The 27101-nt window shown below is 39.3% G+C and overlaps 1 long non-coding RNA gene across 1 annotated transcript in view; it reads right to left on the bottom strand.

The window, feature by feature from the left end:
• Nucleotides 1-5114: 5114 nt before the first annotated feature.
• LOC141579455 (uncharacterized) overlaps nucleotides 5115-27101 on the bottom strand; it is a 28398-nt gene continuing 6411 nt past the window's right edge. The window contains exons 3-5 of the long non-coding RNA XR_012510917.1: nucleotides 15973-16030; nucleotides 10433-10588; nucleotides 5115-8871 (exon numbers count right to left, since the gene is read on the bottom strand). This is a non-coding gene — a long non-coding RNA (uncharacterized LOC141579455). The remainder of the gene's footprint in view (nucleotides 8872-10432; nucleotides 10589-15972; nucleotides 16031-27101) is intronic.

Below are 27101 nucleotides of genomic sequence, written 5' to 3'. Positions count from 1 at the left end.
ATCATTTTTTTCTTTTAGTATTAAATTGTACAACTGACTTCCAGTCTATTGCTTTTCATGTAACTGGAGAAAGAATAATAAAGCTCATAGTGACATCATTTACCAATACACGACTAGACTTACAAGTAGTACTTATCACAGTCTGACTTCCTCTGCTGAATATGTATACAGAAAAATCAAGTTAATAACAATGTGGATTTGATTCTATAGGGCCAGCAAACCACCCTTCTCCATTTATTTATTCTTAGTAGTCACTACTTTTCTATTATTTGACCTAGAAATTGCCCTCCTCTTACTCCTACCCTGAGCATCTCAAAAGAATAACAAAAACTAAATGTTTCATGGCACAAATTCTAATCTTATTACTAGTAGCCATAAGGTTTTCCTATGAATGGATTAAAAAGGATTAGAATGAATGTATGTGATAACTAGTTTAAACAAAAACATTATTTTGACTCATAAAATTATAATTAACTTCATAATTATCAAATGGTATTAGTCAATATTATGACCATTTTAGCATTTACAGTATCCTATATGGATAATAATATATAAATCACATGTAATACCCTCATTACTGTGCTTAGATGGCATAATAGCAGCATTACTCATTATGGCAACTGCCATCATTCTAAACACCTATTTTTCATTAGCTACCTTAATACCTATTCTTAGTACTCATCGCCTGTGAGGCTGCACTAGGATTATCATTAATAGCCATGATATCCAATGCTTATGGTACTGATTATGTACAAAATCTTAACCTTTTTCAATGTTAAAACTCATATTCCAAACATTATATTAATACTATTAACGTGATTATCAAAAATTGTATCCTCTGAATTAATACTACATCTTATGGCCTATTAACCAGACTTATCAGCTCATTCTTCCTCAATCAACTGAATGATAATAGCCTTCACTTTTCACTAACCTTCCTATCTATTAGTCCCTCCACTTGCATCAACAACTTGTCTTCATCTACCAATACACAGGGCCAGCCAATTTCATCTATCCAAAGGATCAACCCCCCAACTATATTATCACAGTGCTAATCTTATTACAAATATCCTTAAATTTTCACCACTTCACAATTGATTACATTCTATAGTTTACTCAAAACAACAGTAGTCAAAACCCTAATCATTTATTACCCACTGAGAAAGTCAGACAAAATGATTCTATTCAGGACTTTATTTCTTATTGTATATACTACTTGGATCACTGGCTCTTGTCATTTCACTAATTTTGATCCAGAATCTTACAGGTTCATTACATTCTCTAATAATTTAATACTAAACTCAAACAGCGTCAATTATTTTTAACTTTTTTTTATTGAGTTATAGTCATTTTACAATGTTGTCTCAAATTCCAGTGTAGAACACAATTTTTCAGTTATACATGAACATACATACATTCACTGTCCCATTCTCTTTTGCTGTGAGCCACCACAAGATCCTGTATATATTTCCCTGTGTTACACAATACAATCTTGTTTATCTATTCTACGTGTTGATATCCCAGTCTGTCCCTTCCCACCCCCTGCCCCCCGGCAACCACAAGTTTGTATTCTATGTCTATGAGTTTTTTTGTTGTTTGTTGGTTTTGTATTTATTTATTTATTTTTTAGATTGCATATATGAACAATCTCATATGGTATTTTTCTTTCTCTTTCTGGCTTACTTCACTTAGAATGACATTCTCCAGGAACATCCATGTTGCTCTAAATGGTGTTAAGTTGTCAGTTTTTACGACTGAATAGTATTCCATTGTATAAATATACCACCTCTTCTTTATCCAGTCATCTATTGATGGACATTTAGGTTGTTTCCATGTCTTGTCTATTGTAAATAGTGCTGCTATGAACATTGGGTTGCAGGTGTCATTTTGAAGTAGGGCTCCTTCTGGATATATGCCCAGGAGAGGGATTCCTGGGTCATATGGTAAGTCTATTCCTAGTCTTCTGAGGAATCTCCATACTGTTTTCCACAGTGAGTGCACCAAACTGCATTGCCACCAGCAGTGTAGGAGGGTTCCCTTTTCTCCACAGCCTTCCAGCATTTGTCATTTGTGGACTTTTGAATGATGGCCATTCTGACTGGTGTGAGGTGATACCTTATTTTAATTTAGATTTGCATTTCTCTGATAATTAGTGATATTGAGCGTTTATAAATGTGCCTGATGATCATTAGCATCCATTTCTTAATGTAGAATTTCCCTATGACTGACATGTATAAGAGCATTTATGGTAAATGCACCCTTTTAGGACCTACACCTTTGATTACCAAAAGCATAATTCAAGTTTTTGTTCTGGGATCCCAAGTACCTGCGGTTATATTACTCACACCAGGCAGCTGGGGTATTATAATATTATAATATTAAATTCCTTAGAAAATTCAATGGCATATCCTGTCCTTATACTATCTCTATAAGGAGTAATTATAACGGGCTCAATCTGTCTGTGCCAAACAGACTTAAAATCGTTCACCACATGGTCCTCCACCAGCCACGCAGAGCTCGGAACTGCAGGCACTCTCACCCAGACAGCATGAGCCTGTAGCGGTGCTCGAGCCCTAACAGTCCCCCACGCCTATGCTATGGTCTGAACCATGGACCAGGCGCCCTAGGCATGGGGTTCAGCACTGGGATGATGTGCCCACTTGGCAGGATTGAAAACCAGTGGTTTTACTGTAGCACTGTAAGAAACTGAGTCTCTGCTCTTGAAGAGCCTGTGCAGAGGCTTGCTGATTCCCCATCACAGCAGGGAAACAGCAGGCTGAACACTGCCTGGGGCTCTGGCAGCTTCCACGGATGCCTAAATTGGGGCCCCCAGACTATAAAGGCTCCTGCTCCAGCCTTCCATGTTCTGGTGCTGCTCCCCTCTCAGGTGGTAGCTTCCATTGCCAACAAGAGTGCACACAGTGTGAGAAAATGGTGCTGGCCTGGATGTGGCCCTACCTCTGAAAAGACTGTCACTGCTAGCTAGTGTCCCTTCACACACTCTGGCAGGAGCAATACAAACACCAGGGCAGAGGCTGCCATCATGAGAACTCACTTTCTCATGCACAACTGAGAGGGGTTGAGGCCAGCTCAGTGGTGCGGCCCCAATCTCTCTGGCCCTGACCCACCCTCTAGCCAAGGTGTGCACACTGGGGAAAAGGTAAAACCAGTACAGAAGGGCCACTGCAAGCCCTCAGGCCTCAGCCGCATTCTAAACCAAACAGAGACTGCCCTCACACCCAGGAGAACCCAACTCCCACAGAGATCCTGCTCCAGCCCAACGGGACCCTGTGCCACCGCTGATAGGGCTGTTAACAGTCATGGAGCAGAGGAGAAGCCCCTGCTCGAACCTGGAACTGGCTCCAATCCCTTTAACTCCAGCTCTACCGCCCCCATTACTCTGGCTGCCAGCACATCCTGGGGGAAGATGGCAGCCCACGATCAGTTAAGATGCAATTCTTCCCACAGATCCGCTGGGCACAGAAGACTGCATAGGAGTGCTCTCACACAAGGACACTCCTTTAATTCTGGGACAGGTAACTGTTTCACGTAATTTCACAGAGATATAGAAAGTTAAAGTGAGAAGGCAGGGATATGTTTTAAGTGAAATAATAAAAAAATAACCATAATGAAGAGAGATAAATAATTTATTTGACAAAGAGGTCAAAGCAATAGTAATAAGAATGATAACTGCACTGGGAAAAAGAACAGATGAACACAGGGAGAATTTTTAAAAAGAACTAGAAAATATACAAAAAGAACCAGTCAGAGCAGAAGTGTAGGTAACATGGAAAATTAGGCAATACAGATGATACATTAGCAATCTGGATGACAGAATAATGAAAAGCACCCAATCAGAAGAGCAAGAAGAAAAAATACATTAAATGAGTTTAAAGGTCTTCTAAGACAGCATAAAACATATTAACATTCATATTATAGGGGTCCCTGAAGGAGAATAAAAAGGGTGAGAAAACATTTGATAAAATTATAGCTGAAAGCTTCCCTAATCTGAAAAAGGAAACAGATCCAGGCACAGGAAACACAGAGTCACAAATGGGATCAGCTCAAACAGACCCACATCAAGACAAATCATTATTCAAAAAGCAAAATTTAAAGATAATGACAGAATTCTAAAAATCAGCAAAAAAGAATCACTTCTTTGTTCTTTTTCCTAACAGATAAAGTGTTATAGATTTTGCAAAGAATGAAAAAAGTTTTGGTTTGTTAGAATGAATGAATGAATAACAGAATTCTAAAGGTAGGAAGAGAAAAGGAAAGCATCACATGAAAGGAAATTCCTCATAAACTATCAGCTGTTTTTCAGCAGTCATTGCAGGCCAGAAGGGAAAGCTATGATTACATGCTAATGTAAACATTTAGCAACATTAGTAAGTACTCAAAGAGAAAAATCTACAACCTAGGCTACTCTAGTCAGAAAAGTTATTAATCACAATTGAAAGAGAGTTAAAGAGCTTCTCAAATGAGCAAAAACTGAGAATTCATCAATCCTAAATTAACCTTACATGGAGTGTTAAAAGGTCTCTTTATGTGAAAAGGAAAAATCTGTAACAAAAATAAGAACTTGTTGGGGGAACGTAGAGCTCAGCTGTAGACAGTGTGCTTAGAATGCATGAGGTAATGGGTTTAATCCCATTAAAATAAGTAAATAAATCTACCCACCTCCCAAGAAAATTAAAAAGGAAAAAAAGAACTTCTGGGAAGTAGGAAATCCCAGTTTAAAGGCAAAAATGGAGCAATGGCTGTGAATCAACAACTTAAATAAGCTACTACAAAGATTAAAAAACAAAAATTATAAAAACAACTATAATTACAATAAACACTTATAAGAGTTATAGGAAGATGTAAAAAAAAAAAAAATCAAAAACAAAACGAAAAAGGGGGAAAGGGACTAAAACATTAAGTGACCTTAAATGACAATCACTTGAAAACAATCAGATATTGTAAAAGAGCAACGTATATGAAACTTATGAAAACCATAAATTCAAAAGCTACATTAGATATGCAAAAACAGGTGAGAGAAACACAAATATAACAATAACAGAAATCAGCTAACCATAAGGGAATATTCTGAAAGAAGAAGAAAAAGACAGAAATGAACCAAAATTAAAAATATTTGGCAAGGTAGCAGGATACATATTAAGATACACAAATTGGCTGCATTTCTTTACATTAGCAATAAAACAGTAGGAAAAGAAAGTAAAGAAACAGTCCCTTTTAAAATAATATCCAAAACAACAAAATACTTAAGAATAAATCTCACCAAGCAGGTGAAACACTTATACAAGGAGAACAACAAAACGTTGATTAAAGATGACTTAAAATGGAAAGATAGCCCATACTCTTGGATTGGAAGAATTAATATTGTTAAAATGATCATACTACCCAAAGCAATCTACAGAGTTAATGTGATCCCTGTGAAATTGCCCAGGACATTTTTCACAAAATTAGAGCAAATAATCCTAAAATCTATAGGGAATTGCAAAAGACCCAGAATTACCAAAGAATTGCTGAAGAAAAAGAACAAACCTGGAGGAATAACCTTCCCAGACTTCAGACAGTACTACAGAGCTACAGTAATCAAAACAGCAGGATACTGGTACAAAAACAGACATATGGATCAATGGAACAGTATATCGAGCCCAGAAATAAACCCACAAGCTTTTGGTCAATTAATCTTTAAAAAGTAGGTAAGAACATACTATGGAATAAAGATGGTCTCTTCAGCAAATGGTGTAGGGAAAATTGGACAGCTGTATGTAAATCAATGAAGTTAGAATGCTTCCTCACACTTTACATAAAAATAAATTCAAATGGCTTAAACAGTTAAACACATGATAAGACACTATAGACCACTTAGAAGAAAATGTAGTCAAAACATTATCTGACATATACCTCAGCAATGTTCTCCAAGGGCAGTCTACTCAAGGAATAGAAATAAAAGCAAAAATAAACAAATGGGACCTAATTAAATTTATAATATTTTGCACAGCAAAGGAAACTATAAGCAAAACAAAGACAATTTGTGGAATGGGAGAAAATGTTTGCAAAAGATGAGACTGAAAAGGGCTTAATTTGCAGAATATATAAACATCTCACACAACTGAATTTAAAACAAAACAAAACAAAAACAAAGAAACAAAAACTAGCCAATCCAAAAATGGCAGAAGAACTAAACAAGCAATTCTTTAATGAAGACATACAAATGGACAATAAGCACATTAAAAAAATGCTCAATATCGCTAATTATCAGAGAAATGCTAATCAAAACTACAATGAGGTATCATCTCACACCAGTCAGAATGGCCATCATTCAAAAGTCCAGAAATGATGAATGCTGGAGAGGCTGTGGAGAAAAGGAACTCTCCTACACCGCTGGTGGGAACGCAGTTTGCTGCAGCCATTGTGGAAAACAGAATGGAGATTCCTCAAAAGACTAAAACTAGACTTGTGAAAGGCTTTAGGTCTCAGGGCAGGCTGACAAGCTCCCAAAGACCTGGGCCTCTCCCATTATTCCTCCCCAGGTCGCCTGCGCTCTGGAGAGTCCGGGACGCCACCACTCGCCAGGCAGGGCCACCTGCGCAGGGCGGCTCTGGCCTGAGGCCCAGTCGGAGGTGCTCCGGGCCCGGCCAGCTCCCTCCCACCTCCCGGGGCTGCACCTGCTTTCCCAAACCCGCGTACGAGCGGCGGTGAAGATGCGGGGTTCAGTGACTACTAATGTGGGGGGTTACTACGCACCACGCACCAGGGTGGCGGCCCCGGCCTCACCACCGCACCCCGACCTGCGCGCCCACCAGCGCCCCCTTACCTGCCCTGCAGCAGCAGCAGCGGAGGCGACGGCAGGCGGCGGCCCCGACCCCAGGCCATCCCCGTCCTCTGGGTCCTGGCCCTGGAGCACCCGGCTGCAGCCCAGCCCCCACGCGCTCTGGGCGGGCTCCTGAGTCCGCGCGTCCATGCGCGCCCCTTCTCCACCCGCCCGCAGCGTGGATGCTCGGGCTGCAGCTCCTGCAGTACAGGATGTGGTGTGTGAGGCAAGGCAGGGCCCCATTCCCAATGCTGCCTCTCCCACCACTGACAGGGTCCCCGCATCCATCCAGAACAACCACCGGCACAGGGCCAGGCCACACCCCCAGCCCCACTTCTCCTGCTCACCGCCCCTCATCATTGACACCTACTCCCAGCCAAGATAGGTCACCAACCAGACCCCCAAGGTGAAGCTTCTCCTCACACTGAGATCCCCGCCCCCACTTTCTGCCCCACCAGATCCTAATCTATGGATCCTTAACCCCAAACTGACCCTTCATACCTCACCCCGGGTCCCCCATTCCAAGATGGCTCCTTCACCCCAAAATTGAAGCCTCAACCCTCAGCTGGGTCACTTCCACTCTGAGCGGCCCCTCACCACTCAGCCTGTCCCCACACTGTATGATTCCCCTCACTCTGAGCGCACCCCTAACCCGAGATGGCCCCCTCATTCTTCACCCAATGCGGTGGGGCATTCCAGGCTCCAGTCATCATGGAGACAGACACCAGTCAGAGCTCTGGCATAGTTTGTGGGCAAATAGCCCTGTGTCTGAGGCTTTGGGGTTCAGTGGGTGAGAATGTAGGTGGTTCCAATTCCCACCCAGGCACCCTGCCCCCATGCCCTGTGCCTTCTCTAAGCCAGAGGCTCAGGGAGGTCCTAGGCTGCATGCCAGGGTGGTCCTGGGCTGTGCACCACCCACCAGCACTCCTTGGGTGGGTGATGGCGCAGATGGTGATCCAGATCCCTAGGGCAGAGGCGCTGGGCACATGAACATGCTAGGGGGAGGATGCAGCCAAGCCTGGGAATGGACAGCAGGTGGTTGTCTGCACGAGCTGGGCTCAGCCCAGGTGGGTTCAGGGCTGTGTTCATTCGTGCGGCAGAAAAGGGAAGAGGAACCAGAGCTTTCAAAGTGTACTTGTTAGGAGCCCAGGGCTCAAGAGCAAAGTGCGAAGCGGTTTTGGCTAGGCCATCTTGGAACGCTCTGCAACGCTGGTCGCTTGTATCTGGGGAGCCTGATCATTGATGGGCAAGTGAGAAGTTCCCCGCACCCTACACGGTATAGTTAACAGGCAATTGAAGATATTTTGACAAGTAATTTTAATCATGAATAATTGTTACTTTCTCTGCTGGAGAGCAGTTCTATCCACAGTCATGGTGAATCTGGCAGGGTTCTTGCTGAATCCCTGCCAGGGGCAGAGGAGGACCTGCCCAGAAACATCCTCTTATCTCTCACCAAAGGCACTGTAATAGAAAAGAAAAAGAACAAAACTGACTCCATGCTAGATCTGTTCCTTTGGCTTTAACCCTGTGCCCTGTTTTCTAGGCTTAGTCTTGCTAGCTCAGAACCTTTTGTTAAAGAATGTTGCCTTTAGCCTGAAATATACAAGACAGCCTATTCCCAAGACTCTGACCTTTAAGGATATTAACACTTTTGAACTCATATAAAGATGAGAAGTTGCAGAATAGAAAATCATGTTTGTTTTGTTGCAGGATTTACAGGGGCACAATGACATGAATCATGTGGAGAGCTGCAAGAACAAAGGATTCCAAGAACTAATAATTCCTACACCAAGAAGTTTGTAACAACCAATCACACCCCTTCCCCTTTCAAGTATAAAAGGAGCCTGAATTCTGATTGGGGAAGAAGTTTCTCCAGGACATTTGTCTGTCATCTTCTCAGTCTGCCGGCTTTCCAAATAAAGTAGCTATTCCTTGCTCCAACACCTCATCTACTGATTTATTGGTCTGTCGTGTGGTGAGCAGAACGAGGTTGGATTCTGTAACAGCACCTCACACCTTCCCAGTACAAGATGACTTTTGTGTCCTGTCTGAGAAAAGAGCCAAACAAAAAAACAGTAAAATATACTCAACTCTATTATACTCAGAGAAATGCAAATGAACGTGAAATGCTATTTTCGCACCTATCAAACTGGTAAACATTTGCAAAGATGTTCCCAGTGTTGGGAACACTGCCGGGAAGACTTCAAAAGCTGCCGGTGGTGTGTAAAGGGTACACCTTGGAAAGCATCCATTGTTAGTATCTATCAAAATTTAATGTGCAAACACTCCAGCCAGCAGATTAAGGTCTTCAGAGAAACTTTTTACTCCATATATTTCAGTATTGCTTATGTTTTCACGGAAAACATGTATTACCTGAGGAATTTTAAAATACATTTTATAAAAAGAATCCTGAACTTTAGGCTTCTGTAAACATTTTCTTATGCTTTGTAAATTTACTACTCTGGAAAACAACAACAACAAAAAAATCAAATGTACATTCTGTTTTTTCCCAGAAGTAATCAGCAGCAAAACTTGAAAATGTAGAGACTCTGAATTTGTCTTTGGGAGAGCTCTGCAAGAGCCCCAAGGACAGACTCAGTGGTTGCAGGGTTAAGGTTAGGGCCTGGGAGGGGCCAAGGAGATGGGTGGGATAAGCCTAATTTTAGATGTCACCTTGAAAACAAGACTGTGTCAAGAAGCCCGGAAGTCCCTACCTTCCATTCTCAATGAATCATGATGAAGGAGGAATAATAAAATGGTCGCACTTAGGTTAACAGACTGCTTATTCTGATGCTTGCCCTTAGAATGGTTAATGAACATGACCGACCAGTTGCTACCCACAGTTCCAGGCCCAGTGTTAAAACTACAGCCATTGATCTTACTGTTTCTATGTTATTCCAGTAATCGAAAGTCATAATCATGCTTGGTCTCTGAGTCCTTCTCCAGGGAGAAAGTCAAAGGACTGTAAACTTACAAAATAGCCTGAATTACCAAGAAGGCCACACCATGACTGCTAAAGAGATAAAGTGATCTAAACACTATCCTCTATAGAATTGGTCGCCTGGAGGCATCATGACGCCATTCTGAGTCTTCTGATGAGAACATGATTCTGTCGGTTGTTATGAATGCTTTGTTGTTTAAGCTATGGCTATATAATTACCCTGCCCCATCGCCAAGGTGGGAACACAGTTTTGAAGGGATTAGCCTGCTGTGAGTTTCCTTTGCCTGGATGAGTAATAAAGCTGCCTCCTTTCTTGTAAGCTCCAAGACCCTGTCTCTGTGTCATTTGGCTCATTAGGGATGGGAGCTGATCTTTCAGCAACAATGAGGCTCATGAGATAAACATACAGGCAATCACCAGGACCTCTGGATCCACCATGCACCAATATTAAAAACTGATGTAAAACCACAGAACACCTACTAAAGAACACTCTACCAGAGGTACGGTGGGGCGTGGGGGTTGCATGAAGGGGCGTGGCATGAAACAGTGCACGTTTCACAGGCGCACAGGGCCGCCGTGAAAGAAAATAAAAACTCTATCCAGTAGAAATTAAAGTCCTCCTTCTTCATGGGGATACTGAAGAATGTTAAAAATGTATATATGCACACCTTTTCAAAGCAGGTCAAATAAGCTCGGCCTTCGGGGCTGGGGAGGCTTCAGGAATGGAAACCCTGCGTGTCCATATGGCAATGGCTGGGGCAGGTACTGCCAACACAGGATGAGCCTGTACCCCAGGGACCAGAGGTACTGTCAAAATAAATCCACTGCAAGAACAAACATTGATGAGTCAAAAACCATAAAGTTGAGGTTACAAAACAAAGCCAGGATCCAAACACAGCCCCCTCAATGTCACTACAAACAAAACGTGGGAAACCAACTCAGAACACTTCAACAAATAATATGGATCCCTTGATTCTCCCAAACACAGCACAGGGGTCCTGTGCCCTGATCCCTGGCATCTTTTAGGTCTGCATGTCCACATTCCTGTTCTTTGAACATCTCCTATAAGTTAAACTGTAACCCCTTGCATATCCAGGCAATCTTATCTGGATAAAAGCTAAATTCCAGAATATTTAAACAACATTTTGCATTATTTCTAGAACACAGCAGGGAAGGCCACCCACCCAAAGCACAGTGCCTGAGGCAATGGGTGGGGGCAGATGACTGTCCCAGAGCTTCAGGCATTCTGGACTTCCCAGCAATTTTCAGGAGTTCTAGGAATGTGACCTTAGTCATTCACTCATTTATGAGTTTTATAAAATTAACTCATTCTGTTGTTAAAGTCCATAAGAGGTGCACCTTTCACAACACAGTGTCACAGAATTACAACCCTTACACCTAGGAGCCCATCTCTGCATCTAGAAGCACATGGTTAAAGAAACTTCCGTGTACTGAGCCCTCTTTGAAGGAAGCTAGTAACATTAGCCTGAATGGCCTTTATTGGCTGAGAGTCCTGACAATTTGCTGGTGTAAGTTCTTTGTTAACAAAGATCAAGTGAGCTGTCCCTTTCTGAAAGCTCAAATTAGTGAGTTTTACTCCGGACAAGTTAAATTTAAAGGGCAACGCATGGAACTTTCTAGCAATCAGAGCTGTCTGAGCTGCCTCAGGAGACAGTTCCTCATCATGGGGGAATGGCACAGAGGCTGATCTGAACAGGGAGGGCATCTTGGCTTGATATCAGGTTATTCTGGAGACGTGGGCCATGACACCAGGAGTATCTGTGTGCTGCTGGTTACACCCGCTTCAGCAAAGACTCACACAGAACTGCCACATTCCTGCAATCTGTCTTTATTGAAATCGAAGGAAGTACTTTGGTAACATGTGGAGAACAGGGACAATCTGTAAACTTTAAGATCAATGTGACCTTGGAAATCTACTTTATAACTTGATATAACAGAATTTGGAGCACATTGACCTGTATTACAATTTTAGTTCTGTTTGAAAAAAAAAAAAACCCAAAAGGATTTGCACCATACACCAATTCTGGTTACCTGCAGGGTATAAACCTGAGGAACAGGGTGAGAAAACTCCACGTTGTTTTATGCAGTTATATATATGAATGTTGACACACGTAGATGTCATATTATGTATAAGTCATATATATCTTATATCTAGTGTGTATGTAGTTGTTCAAAAAGTATTTGTTGTTTTGAAATTTTAAGAAATTTGCTACTCTATAAAATATAAACAATTTACACATTGCAATAGAGAAGGAATTTGCAACAATTTCACAATGTGATTTAATTTAAATTTAAATCAAATGATTGATTTCTTCTAATTTATTTACCTCATTTTTCATGTTAAAACACTACAATGACCTCAGTGACTATATCAAAATGTAAACATAATGATGGAAAATATACAAAAGCTCATTTTCCACCAGTATTTGTCACTCTTTCCATTTCTTCATTAGAAGCACCCAAGTTGTGGTCTTCTTGGTAACTCAGGCTATTTTATAAGGTTAAGTCCTGTGACCTTCTCCCTGGAGACCAAGCGTTATTATAGATTTTGATTACCGAAATAAAGTAGAAAGTGTAAAATCAATAGCTTCAGTTTTAACAATAGGCCTGGAACCGTGAGTAGCAACCAGTTCATCAGGTCAGTTGACCGTTTTAAGGGTGTGTATGAGAAGAAGCAATCTGTTAGCCTAAGTGTGGCCATTTTATTAATTCTACTTCAAAATCCCCACTGTAAGTTTCTCATTCCATTTCTATGGAAATAGGGAGATGGACGTCGCGTTCATCTGGCTGCTTCCTGCTGAATGGGGGTGTTTTTGGGGGGGGTCCTTGAAATGGAACAAGCCAGCCTGATCTTGCCATATGGCTGGGGATTCAGAAAGAGCCTTAGCTGTTTGTTTCCTGCACATTAGACATCAGAAAACTGTTAGTATAAATATATATATATATATATATATATATATATATATATATATATATATATATATAAACTTTTGTTAACAGAAGTGAAAACAGAAACTGTAAAATTCCCGAAAGAATGCATTTGAGACCTTGAAGTCCATGAAAAGAGGCCAGAAAATCAGGTGTTAACTTGAGATGTAACTTCTCCCACATATGCATCTGAATCCCCTACATTATGTATTTGTTGCTTCACGTCCTCTAGGGCAGTTGTGATGCTCCTGGACTCATCTGGTGTGAAAGCATGACATTCAGTATGGATCTAGGAACTCAATAATTACAAGAGGAGAAGTTAAGCCCATTAGGTTGTAGCTACAAGTTGCCAGCAGACACTGCTTTGAGAATGGCGGTGGCATCCCAATTTTGACATCGCTCAGAAAACTCAAGTTCTCAGCAATACAGAAACTTGTCTGAAATCACATCTACAATGTTTACCTAGTTTTATGTTGAATGTCTGAACTATAGTTATTTCATTTTGATTTTCAAATGCATTTCTCTTCTTAGTGGACAAAGCAGATGTCACCATTAATGATTTTAGTGCTTTTCTGGATATGAGGAGATGCAAGAATTTGGGCCCATAAGATCTTTTCCTGAAAAAAATCTAGCTATTTGAAGGTCTGTTCAGCCAGTTTTCCCAGAGCACAGAGTGCCTCATTCCTGACCTTAACCCTGAACTCCTTTAAGGGTGTGTTGGAGGTCAGCAGCTGCAGTGGCTCATGATTTAATCCAAGCAGAGTTAGAAGGCAAGTGCCAACGTGACCCAATCCTTGTAGAGGCTGATGGCAAGTGCCCGCATGATCATACATTTGACCATGGCTTGGCACAACCATTTCATCCCACGGAGCTTGGACTGCTTATTCCTATGCCATGCACGGATTATGTTGATAGGCCACTCATAGTGCTATTACAGGACTAGGCCTTATTAACAGTAGCAAAAATTATCCGGACCACCTGTCTTACTAGTCTGTTATGGTCCAGGAGAATATTCCCTCTTGTTGCTTTTTCCCATATCTAGGGTCACACCATTACAATCATTGGTGTCATGCAGAAACATATATCTGGTCTACTGTTTCAAGCTGCCTTATTGTTTTATCAGAGGCTCAGTCACACTTTTGACACATTTGGTAATGCAAGAAACAACAATTTTGTAAAACAGGCAAAATACAAATAATATAGATAGCAACATTAGTAAGGTCATAAGTAAGAATTTAAAACAAGAACTTTCATTAGGTGCAGCTCAGTGTATCTCCAGGTCAACTGACTTAATTTGTTCTGTACCAATACATATCTTTAGGGAAGATGTTATACAGGCATTGTTCATAAGACTCCTAGACAAATTTCCTAGTGTTATTAGGTTGCTTATCCATACTATAGTTCAATTTTTAAAATTTTTTCCAAACATAAGAGAACCTTTAAGCTTACATGTACATATCCTGATATTAACCATACAAGTCTTTTCCATAATTGAGGAAAGTTATATTCTTTGGCTGAATTTTGTTTGTTGCCTTGATTGAGCTTGAGTGATATTATAAGACAATTCATATGTATGGCCAGGCTCAGATCAGGTATTATTAAGTAGCCAGGAGAGGGCTCCAACTTTGTAATGTCAATAGTGGCCTACATAGAACTATAATTTCTTCTTTTATTTTTCCTAGATTAAATTTTCTAAGGACTATCTAGTTAGAGCCTTGGAGTAGGGAAACCTGTCAAGATAACACAAAAGTACAAGATATAGGTAATTGACCATAAACCTAACAATTGGATTAGTTCATAATCAAAGGTAAGAGCAATTATCAAAATAATTGGTATATAGGCCTGGTCCGGTGTCTTCGGTCAGCTGTCTACCTCAGATGACATCTTCTTCTCTTTCTGGTCTGCTAGCTTCTCCAATTGAGCATTGACTTAAGGTTAGCACTACTCTATAGGCCACTCCAGTGCAAGGGCTCTTTTGGACTGGAAATTAATCCAAAAGTCAATTTCCTTTAGCTTTTGCTGTGTTAGTTAAGAGTACCTGATAAAGGGTCCTTCCATTCAGGCTGAAGATAGTTCTTTAAATCATGTCTGTTCCAGTGTGTATAATCCCCTGTTTGCAGGTCATGACGCATTGGATCTTCATCCAAGGATAAATTACTGAGCCTCACAAACAAACCTAGAGTGTTCTTTTAATAATTCAATTAAACTCTGCAGCAATGTAACATAACAGCAAGGAATGGTCTGGGAAGTGAGTATTAGTAAATATAGACCTCAATTAACAAAACTAGAATTTAATATTCACTAAAATCTAATCATTTTCTCTCTAAAGTTACCCTCAACTTTATCATATATAGCCAAATCAAGAAAAATTTGCCCACAAATTAACTCTGATTATTTAATCATATAGGCTCTTTTAAATTGGCTGTGCCAGAACTTTTAATAAGGATTCTGTGGCTGGAATTTTAATAAGGTCTCCTAAGGCCAGGAAAGTCATGTCAAGGGCTTGTCACAGATTTTGCCTTATAGATTTAAGTGAAGTATTTTCTCTTTAAGGTCCTCAAAATGCCTTGAGATTCCTATACCTGTTAGGAGGTAATCTTCCTAATTTATCTGATAGAACCACTGGGAATTTAAAAGTTTCATGTCTCTGGAGGGACCAGATAGAGAGAAAAGATAACTGTTCCAAGTCTGCTTACATAGGTATAAGTTATCAAATTGCTGTGTCATAATTAATTAAGGAGAAGGGTTTATTTATATCTGGAAAACACAGATTAAAGAGCCAGTAATATTTTAGACAAAACCAAAAATTATAAACATATTCATCAGTTTACTCAGCCCCATGTAACTAATCTTTTTGTTGTTGTTAACAGCTTTATGAAATCAGAGTTTCCATCAGAATTTTAAAATTTCTTACCCAGTTTAGTTCAGTATTATAGTTTGAAATTTATTAGAAACCAGTAAATCTCCTTGAAGAGAAAGCAATTTTGCAAAAGCATCAGAATAAACCATAACTGTCTATAAGTGACAGAACACTTAATAGCATGGTTAAACAATTATTTACACTGTAATTGGTAAACAGACCTGGTCACAATAATCAGAATTATGATTAGTAACATTTCAGACATACCAGATTTTTAGGGATTCCATATAATTTTTATAATACCTATATTAATATTTTCTCATACAATATAAACTAGGAAGACTTATTATTCATTGGTCAATACTTCCCATGTTATTTAACATACCACATGAAACTTACTAGTTTAAAATCTCTCTTTCGGATGTTTCAGGGGCCCTCTGAAGCATCCCAGATTTAGCTGGAGGTCAAAAGAAGTCTGATTAAAATTTGATATTTGGGAAGCTTGTTATAGTTTCAAAACGCTTGGTCAAATAAAAATATAGGTCACTTTGAAACATTACTTATTCATTAACAATAAAATATTTCAAAGATAAATACAGAACAGATCACTTAAGGGATAAAAGAAACTTTAAAATCTGTTACTAAAAGCAGATTAACATTTTAAGATAACATTGTTCTCTCAACAGAGAGAAAGCGAACTAAATCTAGCCTTGTACCCACTTACTTTTAGTATTAATTTTCTGGACTAAATTCATTTTAAACTTAGCCAATCCAGACCATGTATAAAACCATTTTCTCATGTTTCCTCTTTCACAAACCTTCCACAAATTTCTCTATCCATATTACTTTGTTCCGTATTTTCTTTTCCATTCAGAATCAAGTAGCTTTAGGACAAAGTCACTTTTTTTATTAACAAAACATAATTCCATTTCTTATATCTTCTTTTAATGAAAACATTCATCTTACTTTCCTAGTATACTGAGATATTTCCCTTAGTAGTAGAGAATATTTCAGGGTGGCACCACATATTTATTAATATTTATTGCTAAATATCTATGGTTTCTCTGTAAGAGGAAGTCAATATTCAGCAATAAATCTTTCAATGTCTTATTTTATCTGAAAATGAAGTGGCTATTTAATAAACTTCCATCATTTAACTTAATTTAGCACCATTATATAATTTAAAGTTACCAAATATATGGGGAGATCATTTTGTCGCCGATAGGTGCAACTGGTGTTCCAGGTTCTTGTCCCGTCCCAGAAAGAATTCAGAGACAAGACTTAGAGGTTAAAAAGGTACAGTGAGGATTTATTAAAGGATGGATAGTACACCCTCAGGGGAGAGCGGGCAGGCCCAGGTGAGCAGCTGCCCTGAGTTTCTTTGGCAAGTTAGTTACATAGGGTGAAAAAATGAATGGACGGAATATTCATTGGGGAGGGAAGGGTTTGGGGTCGTATTCCCTGATTATCATCCCAACTCCAGCTTCCCAAAGGGAGGAAGGATTTTTGTCCTTATTTAGTCTGGATCGGAAGCGTCATGGCGTCGGTGTATGATGGGTACTTCTGATCTGCAAGGCTAATTTTATTGAAATGAGGGTATAATGAGTAAAATGTTACATTGGGGCACTGGAAATTCCTGCCTTTTCTGACCTTTCTTTGTTGGTCTCCAAGCCAAAATCTGTGGTCCATTATCAGCCCAAAGTTTCCAGCTTTTCTTTCTCTTCCCAAGGATCCCTGCTGCTCACATGACGTGTGGTTTCCTGCATTTGGCCTGTGCCCCTCCTTTCTGCCTAATTCCTGCCATTTGGTCTGTGTCCCCCTTTCTCTGCTCGTATTTAGCTATCTGCCTGCTCTAACAATTTGAATAGACATTCCTGAAATATTCATTCCTAAACAGTTTACCGAAAAGCTCTTTCTCATTTGTATTTAAGTTACTTACAAATATATTATACCGAGTTGTTTTTCTTGCTGACAAATTTTAACAGATATGACAAGTTCTTATGTGTTTCTATTAAACCTAAGTTCAATAAAGTTTTATGCTTAACATTAATGAATCTTGAGACATGTCTATATTTATCAAACCAATAAGCTTAAGGTAGCTTCAATAACCAGGTATTAATTCAGTATGGAATATTTTTTAGATCACATAAACCCAATTTTCATTCTGGCCAGTTTCTTTTATATTCCTGAGTATTTATATAAGCATTTAATTTCCTTTAAGCCAATTGGATAGAGCTCTTTAATGAATTAATTTTGGCCATGCCACATATATACAGCACACATATAGGTACGTACAAACACACAAACACAGAGACCTCATAATTCCCATTTTAAACCTTTAGCCATGAATTAGGTACAACGATGTAAGACTCATCAGTTAGAAGAGGTTGGATACAAATTGAGTTTTTGGCAGGTGGAACAAATCAAAGCTGCCTGACTGGATAGCTAAACATTTTTACTGACTTCTATAGAAGACATTTAAGATTTCTATTTGTTTCCAAGTTACTTACTCCCTTTCTCAAAATTTGCATTCCACAGGTCGTAACAGCAGTTGAGTCGTTGGTACTGGGACAGAAGTTTCTGCCAGTATCTGCTAGAAAGCCCACTAGTTGAGACCCCACTGTCAGCTGTACCCAAGGCTCTTGGGTGGCAATTGTTACAGGGGGTCTTTAACATGGCTGAGAGCCCCGGGCCCCGTCAGTCATTATCTTCCTCGTCTATGATACCTTGGGTGACCATGACATTGGAAGGTGCTTGTTGTTGATGTTTTCTTTCTTCCCTCACTTGTCTGGTAACCTTTCTCTGTTCAATTTTAAATTCTTTCTCTACTTGTCTTTGAACCAGCAATCTAGTACCTGGCTCCCTTCCTTCCTCATTATGGACTTTCATAAAGGCTTGTATATATGGTACTTCTTCCCATTTACCTTTTCTCTGGCAAAACAGCTCTAACTGGAGAATGATGTAGTAATTTAATAACCCATTTTCAGGCCAGTGTTCCCTCGAGCCTAAGGCGTACATTACTCAAGCAGTATTACAGTAAAATACCATCTTTTTCTTAGTCATAGGTGGCTATCTATGATTAGACCATCCATTCAAAACCTTGCCCAATGGGCTATTGGGTGGAACAGACGGCGCGCGCCCATAGCAGCTTACAGTCACTACAGAAGCTGCAGCGGTAGTGACGGCGGCAGAGGTGATGAACGCTATGGGCCATCCAATAAAGCATTTAGGTCTCCATTTAGAGATAGTTTGTGCTAGTTTAGTAAAGCCGCTAGCCCCTTCCCAGGGACGTGTGAGACTGACTGGAAACAGACCTGTGGCTGTCCCTTCAGGACAATCACATGTGAGAGACCTTAATGTGTAATATTCATTGTTCTAATGAAGGAGGTATACCAGACAGGGGTATGAACTTGAAGTAAGTAAAATCTCTTTTGAAGAGTAATATTGATTTTTTGTTAAGACATAGTAAAAATATAAGGATGTGGAGTACAAGAAAGAATGTGATCAGAAACATGAGAAGTAAGGTTAACTTTATATATGCCATTTTTGAGTGTGTACTTCCCATGAGATATGTTGAGGCACAAAGTGTAGAGCCACATGGCGTAGATTACTGTGCTGGGGCTGTGTCTGTGAGCACTGGGAATGCTTAGAATAAGGCCAGAAAAGCCTCATAAGTCCAGGAGATGCTAGAATTACTGGTTTCATTAAAAGACAGTGGACAAATGTTCAGATGATAAATAACTTTGTGGACCCCAAACAAAAAGGGAGAAATTAGCAAAGAGTTTTCATGGTAGCTTAATGAGAGGGACATGGTTTCCAGAAACAGTTTTGACTTTCTGGGGTCCAGGCTTCTGTCATATGACAGCATTCCAACGGTGGAGGGCAATTCTGATCAGGGAGACTTCCAGCATCAATGGCTGCAGTAAATATGAAAGTCAAATTAATCTTATGAAATCCGTCTTTAGGAGTGTAATGTAAGTAAGCATGAGGCTTGACAGTAAGACAATCGAGTGTGGCTATGTTAACAAAACAGGCTGGTGGAAAGGGGAGACAAAGGAGATGGATTCATTTAAGTTGAGCCAGTCTCGCTGATCTAGTAGAGGTCCTTGAGGTGGGAGCCAGGTTCTTCCAGTCCACGGGGTGTCACTACTGCTGAAAGGAGGATTGGCGCCCCACCAGGAGATAGGTCTGAAAAGAGAGGGATCTACAATATGAGCCCAGTATAGGGGCGCTTGTGTGACAGGGAGGAAGAGAAGCAAAAGCAGGAGAGGTATTACCTTCACTGAGTTTTGAGAAACCACAACCAGACATGCTAAAAACCAGTTTTCTGGATTGGGGGAACTCCAACACATTGCATAACTTCATTGGTCTGTTGATCGAGTTTCTTAAATTGCCCCAAGGTCACACCTGGCGCCTTAAGGGTGTTTGGGCAGGTCTCTGGTCGGGGGTCTAGTAGGGAAAGGCTGGCCATCTGAGGGACAGGATTGTCCTCCTGGAAGTTGGGGTCATAGGGTATGTTCTTCCAGTCTGCGGTGAAGTTTGACATGACGGGCATGTAGCCAAACTAGCCCTGTGGGTAAAAGAATACAAGCAGATCCTCACCCCAGGGTGACTAATTTAAAAGTCCCTTCCCATGAATCATTTTCCTCTGTAATATTTTTTACCAGAACGTCTGCTCTTACAGAGCTGTTTTAGCAAAATGGTGAACTGCTGCTGTGAGGCCTTGAACATCACAGTTTAAAAAATTTAGTTTATACTGCTTTGTGTAACCTATCTGTGAAGATCCTACTGGGAGTATCCCCACTCCCATTTTGGTTTTTAATCATAGACTTTAATGTGGAATGAGTACCTTTTATAATGGCTTGTCCAGTGGGATTAAGAGGAATTTCTGTAACTTGTTGTAATTCCCAGTTTTGACAAGAGTTTAAATTTAGCAGAGGTATAGCTGGGTCCATTGTCAGTTTTTATTTGTTGTGGCTTGCCCAGGTGTGCAAAGGCATGAAGAAGGTGACAACGTGTTTTGTTTTTTCACCAATGTATGTGAAAGCAGATATATAGTTAGAAAAGGCATCGATGGAAACGTGGACATACTTTTAGCGACCAAAAGGATAGTGAGTCATATCTGTTTACCATATTTGATTGGGTTCTAAGCCCCGAGGATTGGCACCCCAAGATTTCTGTCCTCCAGCCAATAATTGGCAATCAGGACAAGCTGAAATAATCTGTTTTGCTTGAGGGATTGTTGGGTGAAACTGTTTAACCAGAGACTTATAGTTTTGATGAAAGAATTTATGCGATTGTTGTGCTGTTTTGAAAGCCAAGCTGAAACCAACAAAGTGATCTGCCATAACATTGCTGGCTGTCAAGGGACCAGGTAGATTGGTATGGGACCCTACGTGTATGACAAAAAGGGGATGTTTACATTTATCTATTAGAGATTGCAAAGTAAGAAACAGAGAAAGGAGAGAGGAGTCTGTTCATTTCTTAATTGATGATTGTTTTATATTTTGTATGACATAAACCATGTATTGTGAATCAGCAAGTTAACAGGCTGTTGCAATGCCATAATGGGAGCTTTAAGTTCTGCTCTTTGTGATGAGGTTGCCCTGCAGGAAACAATCTATGACCTTCCTTGTCCAGGAAATGCAGACTTAGTTGTTTTTCCGGAGCCATCAATAAAGATAGTGACAGCTTTGTGAATAGGAGTGGTCACAATCTTGTGAGGCAAAATGACATTGATAAGGGCTAGCTGTTGTAACAACTTATCAGAGGGTAGAGAATAAACAAATTTCCCCGTAAAGTCAGCTATGGCAGATTAGAAATCAAGAGACTAATTGTTGGAAACCGTAAGGATATTTTTGGATAAATCATGTCTGGATCATAGCCAGTCAATTGCTGACTGTGATATCGGCCCTTATATAACAAATTGATAAGCTGCTGAGCATAGGAGAGAAGATTTTTTGTTTGTTTTAAAGAAATGAGAAATTAATATCTATTTTATACATTGAATTTCGCTAATAAGCTGTCCCAATAATCCTGTCCGGGTCCAAAAGTTGGGGGGTAAGAACAAATCAATTGGGTGGTCCAATTGTCTCCTACCTAATTGTCTGTCTTGGATGCCCTTTTAATGAGTGCTATTTCCTGTTTAGCTTCTGGAGTTCATTTTCAGGGGGGCTCTAAGGGTGAATCTCCCCTAAGGATGTTGAATAAATTAGAAAGTTGTCCCATAGTAATGCCTAAAATGAGTCGAACATAATTTATATCTCCCCCAAATTTCTGAAAATCATTTAAAGTAGGAAGGCGAGTAGTATCTAAGATTCCTGATTGAGATCGAATAGTTCAATTAAAAAAGATGTAACCTTGATAATTCCACGGTCTTTGAAGCTGAAGTTTTTCATGTGCTATCTGGAGTGCTTGTTTGGAAAGGGGATCCGTCATAAATCGATAGTTAGTTAGAAGCTGGGATTGTGTAGGGGCTGCAAGTAAAACATCATCCACATAATGATAAACCAGGCAGGAGGGAAAAGCAGAGTGCACAGGCAGCAGGGCCTGATGAACACATAGCTCGCAAGTAGCAGGGCTGTTAGTCATTCCCTGAGGCAGAACTCGCCACTGACAGTGAGACAAAGGGGCCCGATTGTCAGGTGAAGGGAAAGAGAAAGCAAAACGCTCTCGCTCTGATTTTGCCAGCGGACTAGTGAAAGAGCAATCTTAAAGATCGACAGCCACGACATGCCAATCTGCAGGAGTAACAGCAGGGCTGGGGGGCCTGGCTGCCGGGCTCCCAGGGGTGGGATTATAGCACTTACAGCCCTGAGGTCATGCAACGCGCTCGCCTGGCCTTTGTGGGGTAGTAAGGACAGAAGTGTTCCAGGGACGAGCAGGTGGCTCACTGTGTCCAGCCTCTTGCTGGACTAAATGCTTAGCTTAATAAGTTTCCCCACTGTTTGACCCAAATAGAAGTGGAAGATTTCCAGACTAATGGAAGGGGAGGTATGTTAACAGTGGCCTGGTCCCAAAGATTGAATTGTGACTTTCCACTGTTGTAACAGGTCTCCGCCCCACAGAGAGACTGGAATAGGGAGAATAAATGGCTGAATATGCCCAGCTTGTCCTTCTGGGCCAATACATTTTAGAGTTTGTTTTTGTTTTTTTTACTTTGCATCGGCTTGTGAGTGCCTCCTCCTCCTGTCACAGACATATGACTAGTCACTTTTACCCATTTTTCAGGCCACTCATTTAGGGCTATTACAGAAACTTCTGCTCCTGTGTCTACAAGGCCATGGAATAATTTTTTGTTTTATGGAAACAGTCAATAAGGGTTTTTGTGAATTTAAAATTTGTGTCCAGTAAAGGGCAGCCTTGTGCCATCTTAAAGAAGTTTTGTCAGCATCAGCCTTAGAATAACTTTCTGAGTTAGTGCTATTTGGGTTCCAGATGGAATCATGTATAGTCCTGAGGCCTTTAGCAAGACATAAATTTATCCATTATGATCAAAATTGAGAATTTGTGGGAATACAATCCCTTCCTCATGGAATTAAATTTTCCTATGCTGACTGAAATAAATGTGCAGCCTAAACATTGAGTTATGTTTTATTTGGTGGGAGGACTGGAGCCCAGATGACAGCCTCTCAGAACACTCTGTGGGGTTGTTCTGAAGAGGTAGGGGAGGAGCTAGGATACATAGGAGGTTTACAACAAAGATCAGGTATTTGGAACAATAAAAGATTACTTGTTATCTAAAGAGAATCGGGCATCTCAAGTTAAAGAATTTAGTGCTTTTCTATGTACAGGAGGAAGCAAATATTTGGGTTCATTGAATTCATTCCTTTGACAAGCATCTAGCTATCTAGGGCCAGTATCCTGTCCTTTATTATTCTTAGTCCCCTCAGAGTGCACCATTGTGAGTGGCTGCAGAGGCTGGGCTGCAGGCTTTTCTTCACTGGAGGGTGGTGGCAGCCACTGATGACTTCATGGCTTCAGCATTCTTTGTTTACTGATAGGGTTTGCAGTGTTTTTCATTCACAGTGCTCACCATGGGTCCTAAATTTAACCAATATTTTGGGAGACATTTCATGACCAATTTTGTCCCATGGTGCTAGGAAGACTCATTCCTAGATCAGGCCGAAGATAGTGTTGACATGTCACTCAAGTGTTAATTTTTGGATCTGGCCCTGTTGATACTCAAAAATTCTCTGGATCATCTGTCTTACTAGTCTATTATGATCCAGGAAATTGTTACCCCTCATTGTAAGAGCAATTATCAAAGTAATTGATAAACATACCTAGAATCACACTATTACAATTATTCTATGCAGAGTTATAAATTTTATCTATTTATTCAAGATGTTTAGCCATCATCAGTCTTGTTGGAGGCCTAGTTACACATTTGGTAATGCATAAACAATTTTGTAAAACAGACAAAATACAAATAGTTAGCAGTGTTACTAAAGTCATAAGAATTTAATTGAAAAACTTCCATTAGATGCAGCTCAGTATATCCTCAGGTCATCTGACTTAGTCTGTTCTGTACCAATCCTTATCTTTAAGGAAGATGTTATACAGGCATTGTTCATAAGTCTCCCAGCCAAATTCCATAGTGTTATTAGGTTGGTTATCTTTAGTACAGTTTAATTTTTCCAACATAAGAGAGCCTTTAAACTTAAATGTCCATATCCTGGTGTTAACTATATAAGTCCTTTTCATATTTAAAGGAGGTTATATTCTTTGGTGGAAATCTTGCTTGTTGTCTTGATTGAGCTTCAGTGATCTTATAAGAAAATTCATACTTATGGTCAGGCTCAGAGCAGGTATTAATTGGCCAGGTGAGGTCTCCCAAATTGTAATGTCAATAGTGGCCTAAGTAGAATTATAATTTCTCTTTTAAAATACATTTCTGAGGGCTATCTAGTTAGAACCTTGGAGTAGGGAAACCTGTCAAGATAACACAAAAGTACAAGATATAGGTAATTGACCATAAACCTACAATTGGATTAGTTCATAATCAAAGGTAAGAGCAATTATCAGAGTAATTGATAAACAGGCCTGGTATGGGGTCTCAGGTCAGCTGTCTACCTCAGATGTCATCTTCTTCTCATCCTGGCCTGGTAGCTTCTTCTCCATTTGAGCATTGATTTGAGGTGAGCACTACTCTATAGGTCAGTTCAATGCAATGGCTCTTTCTGATTGAAAATTTATCCAAAAGTCAATTTCCTTTAGCTTTCACTGTGCATGGTCTAGTTAAGAGTACCTGATAAAGTGTCCTTCCATTCAGGTTTGAGACAGTTCTATAAGTTATGTCTATTCCTGTATGTGTAATCCCCTGGTTGCAGGTCATGGGACATCGGATATTCAGCGAAGAATAGATTACTGAGCTTAGGAAACAAACCTAGAGTGCCCTTTTAATAATTCAATTAAACATTGCGGCAATGTAACATAACAGCAAGGAATGACCTGGGAATTGAGCCTTAGTAAAATATAGACCTCAATCAACAAACTAGAGTTTAATACCCACTAAAATATAATCTTTTTCCCTCTAAAGTTCCCTCATTTTATAAAATATAGCCAAATCAAGATTAATTTGTTTATAAGTTGTCTGATTATTTGATCATGTAAGCTCTTTTAATTTGGCTGTGTTGGAAATTTTAATAAGGACTTTCAGGCTAGAATTTTAATAAGGTTTTCTAAGGCCAGGAAAGCCACATCAAGGTCTTGTCATATATTTTTGCCTTACAGATTTAGGTGAATTCTCTTCTCTTTAAGGTCCTCAAAATGCCTTGAGATTCCTATACCTATTAGGAGGTGATTTTCCTGATTTATGTGATAGAGCCACTGGGGACCTAAGAGTTTCTAGTCTCTGGAGGGATCAGATAGAGGAAAGATAACTGTTCCAAGTCTGCTTACATAGGTATAATTTACCGAATTGCTGAGTCATAATTAGCTTAAGGACAAGGGTTTGTTTATATCTGGGGAACACAGATTAAAAGCCAGTAATATTTTAGACAAAACCAAAAATTATAACCGTACTCAACAGTTTACTTAGTCCCATGTAAATAATCCTTTTTTTTGTTGTTAACATTTTTATGAAATCAGAGTTTTCATCAGATCTTTAAAATTTCTTACCCAGTTTAGATCAGTGCTATAGTTTGAAATTAATTTATTAGAAACCAGTAAATCTCCTTGAAGAGAAAGCATTTTGCAAAAACATCAGAATAAAACCATAACTATCTATAAATAACAAAATACTTAATAGCATGGTTAAACACCTAGTTACTCTGCAATCAATAAAGAGATCGGGTCACAATGACCAGAACTATGACTAATAACATTTCAGACATACCAGATTTTTAGGGATTCCATATAACTTCTAGATTATCTATATTAATCATGTTTGCTCATACAGTATAACCTAGGAAGATTTATTATTAATTGGGCAATATTTCCCATGTTATTTAACATACCATATGAAACTTACTAGTTTAAAATCTCTCTTTGGGATGTTTCAGGGGCCCTCTGAATCATTCCAGATTTAGTTGGAAATCAAAAGAATTCTGATTAAAATTTGATATTTGGGAAGCTTGTTAAATTTCAAAACACTTGGTCAGATAAAATTATGTCAGTATGAAAATCTCTCTTTGGGATGTTTTGGGGCCCTATGAAGCATCCCAGATTTAGCTGGAGGTCAAAAGAATTCTGCACCAACAATTTATTAATATATCTAAACACATTTAATTTCTCTGTAAGAGGAAGTGAGTGTTAAGTAATTAATGTTTCAATCTTATTTTATATCAAAATGGCATAACATTTAATAAACTCCCATTATTTAACTTAATTTAGCACAACTCTAGAATTTTAAGATACCAAATATTTATAGAGATTATCTTAAGCATACATGTCTAAAAATATATTTAAAAGTATTTACCTGAAAGCGCTTATCTCATTTGCATTTAATTTACTTAGAATTTTATCACACCAAATTACATTTATTTATTTTTTATTTTTTTGACAAATCTGCAACAGATATAACAAGATCGTATTTGAGTTTCATTAAACCTAGGTACAGTAAAGATATTATACTTAATATTGATGACTCTAAAGACATCTATACTAAGTAGAACAAACTTAAACTGAACTTAATACCAGGTTTTAACTTAATATTGAATATTTTCCAGTTCATGTAAACCTGAAAGTCAGTTTGTTCAGTTTTTATTTTAGAAACATTTAATTTTTAAGCACATTATGTTACACTGCTGGAATTAAACAGAGCTCTTTTATAAATTTAATTTTGGAAATTTTTTAGCAGTAGAGATATCTCATATCTATAGTGTGTACACAGACTTATGAACAGACAAATCTAGATATCTCATAGCTTCACTTTAAAACTTAGTTATGAGTTGGGTATTTATAAATTTATTGCTTATAAATAACAGTTGGAATAAGCTGAATTTGTTCAAATCAGTAAGGCTTACTATTTATGAAAAAGACTTTAAAGATTCCTATTTGTCCTTGACAGTCTGAAGGACCCATCA

This window comes from Camelus bactrianus, chromosome 2, assembly GCF_048773025.1.
Source record: "Camelus bactrianus isolate YW-2024 breed Bactrian camel chromosome 2, ASM4877302v1, whole genome shotgun sequence".
NCBI lineage: Eukaryota > Metazoa > Chordata > Mammalia > Artiodactyla > Camelidae > Camelus > Camelus bactrianus.
The sequence above is the reverse complement of the archived record's forward strand: the minus strand, read 5'-3'. Positions and strand labels throughout refer to the sequence as shown.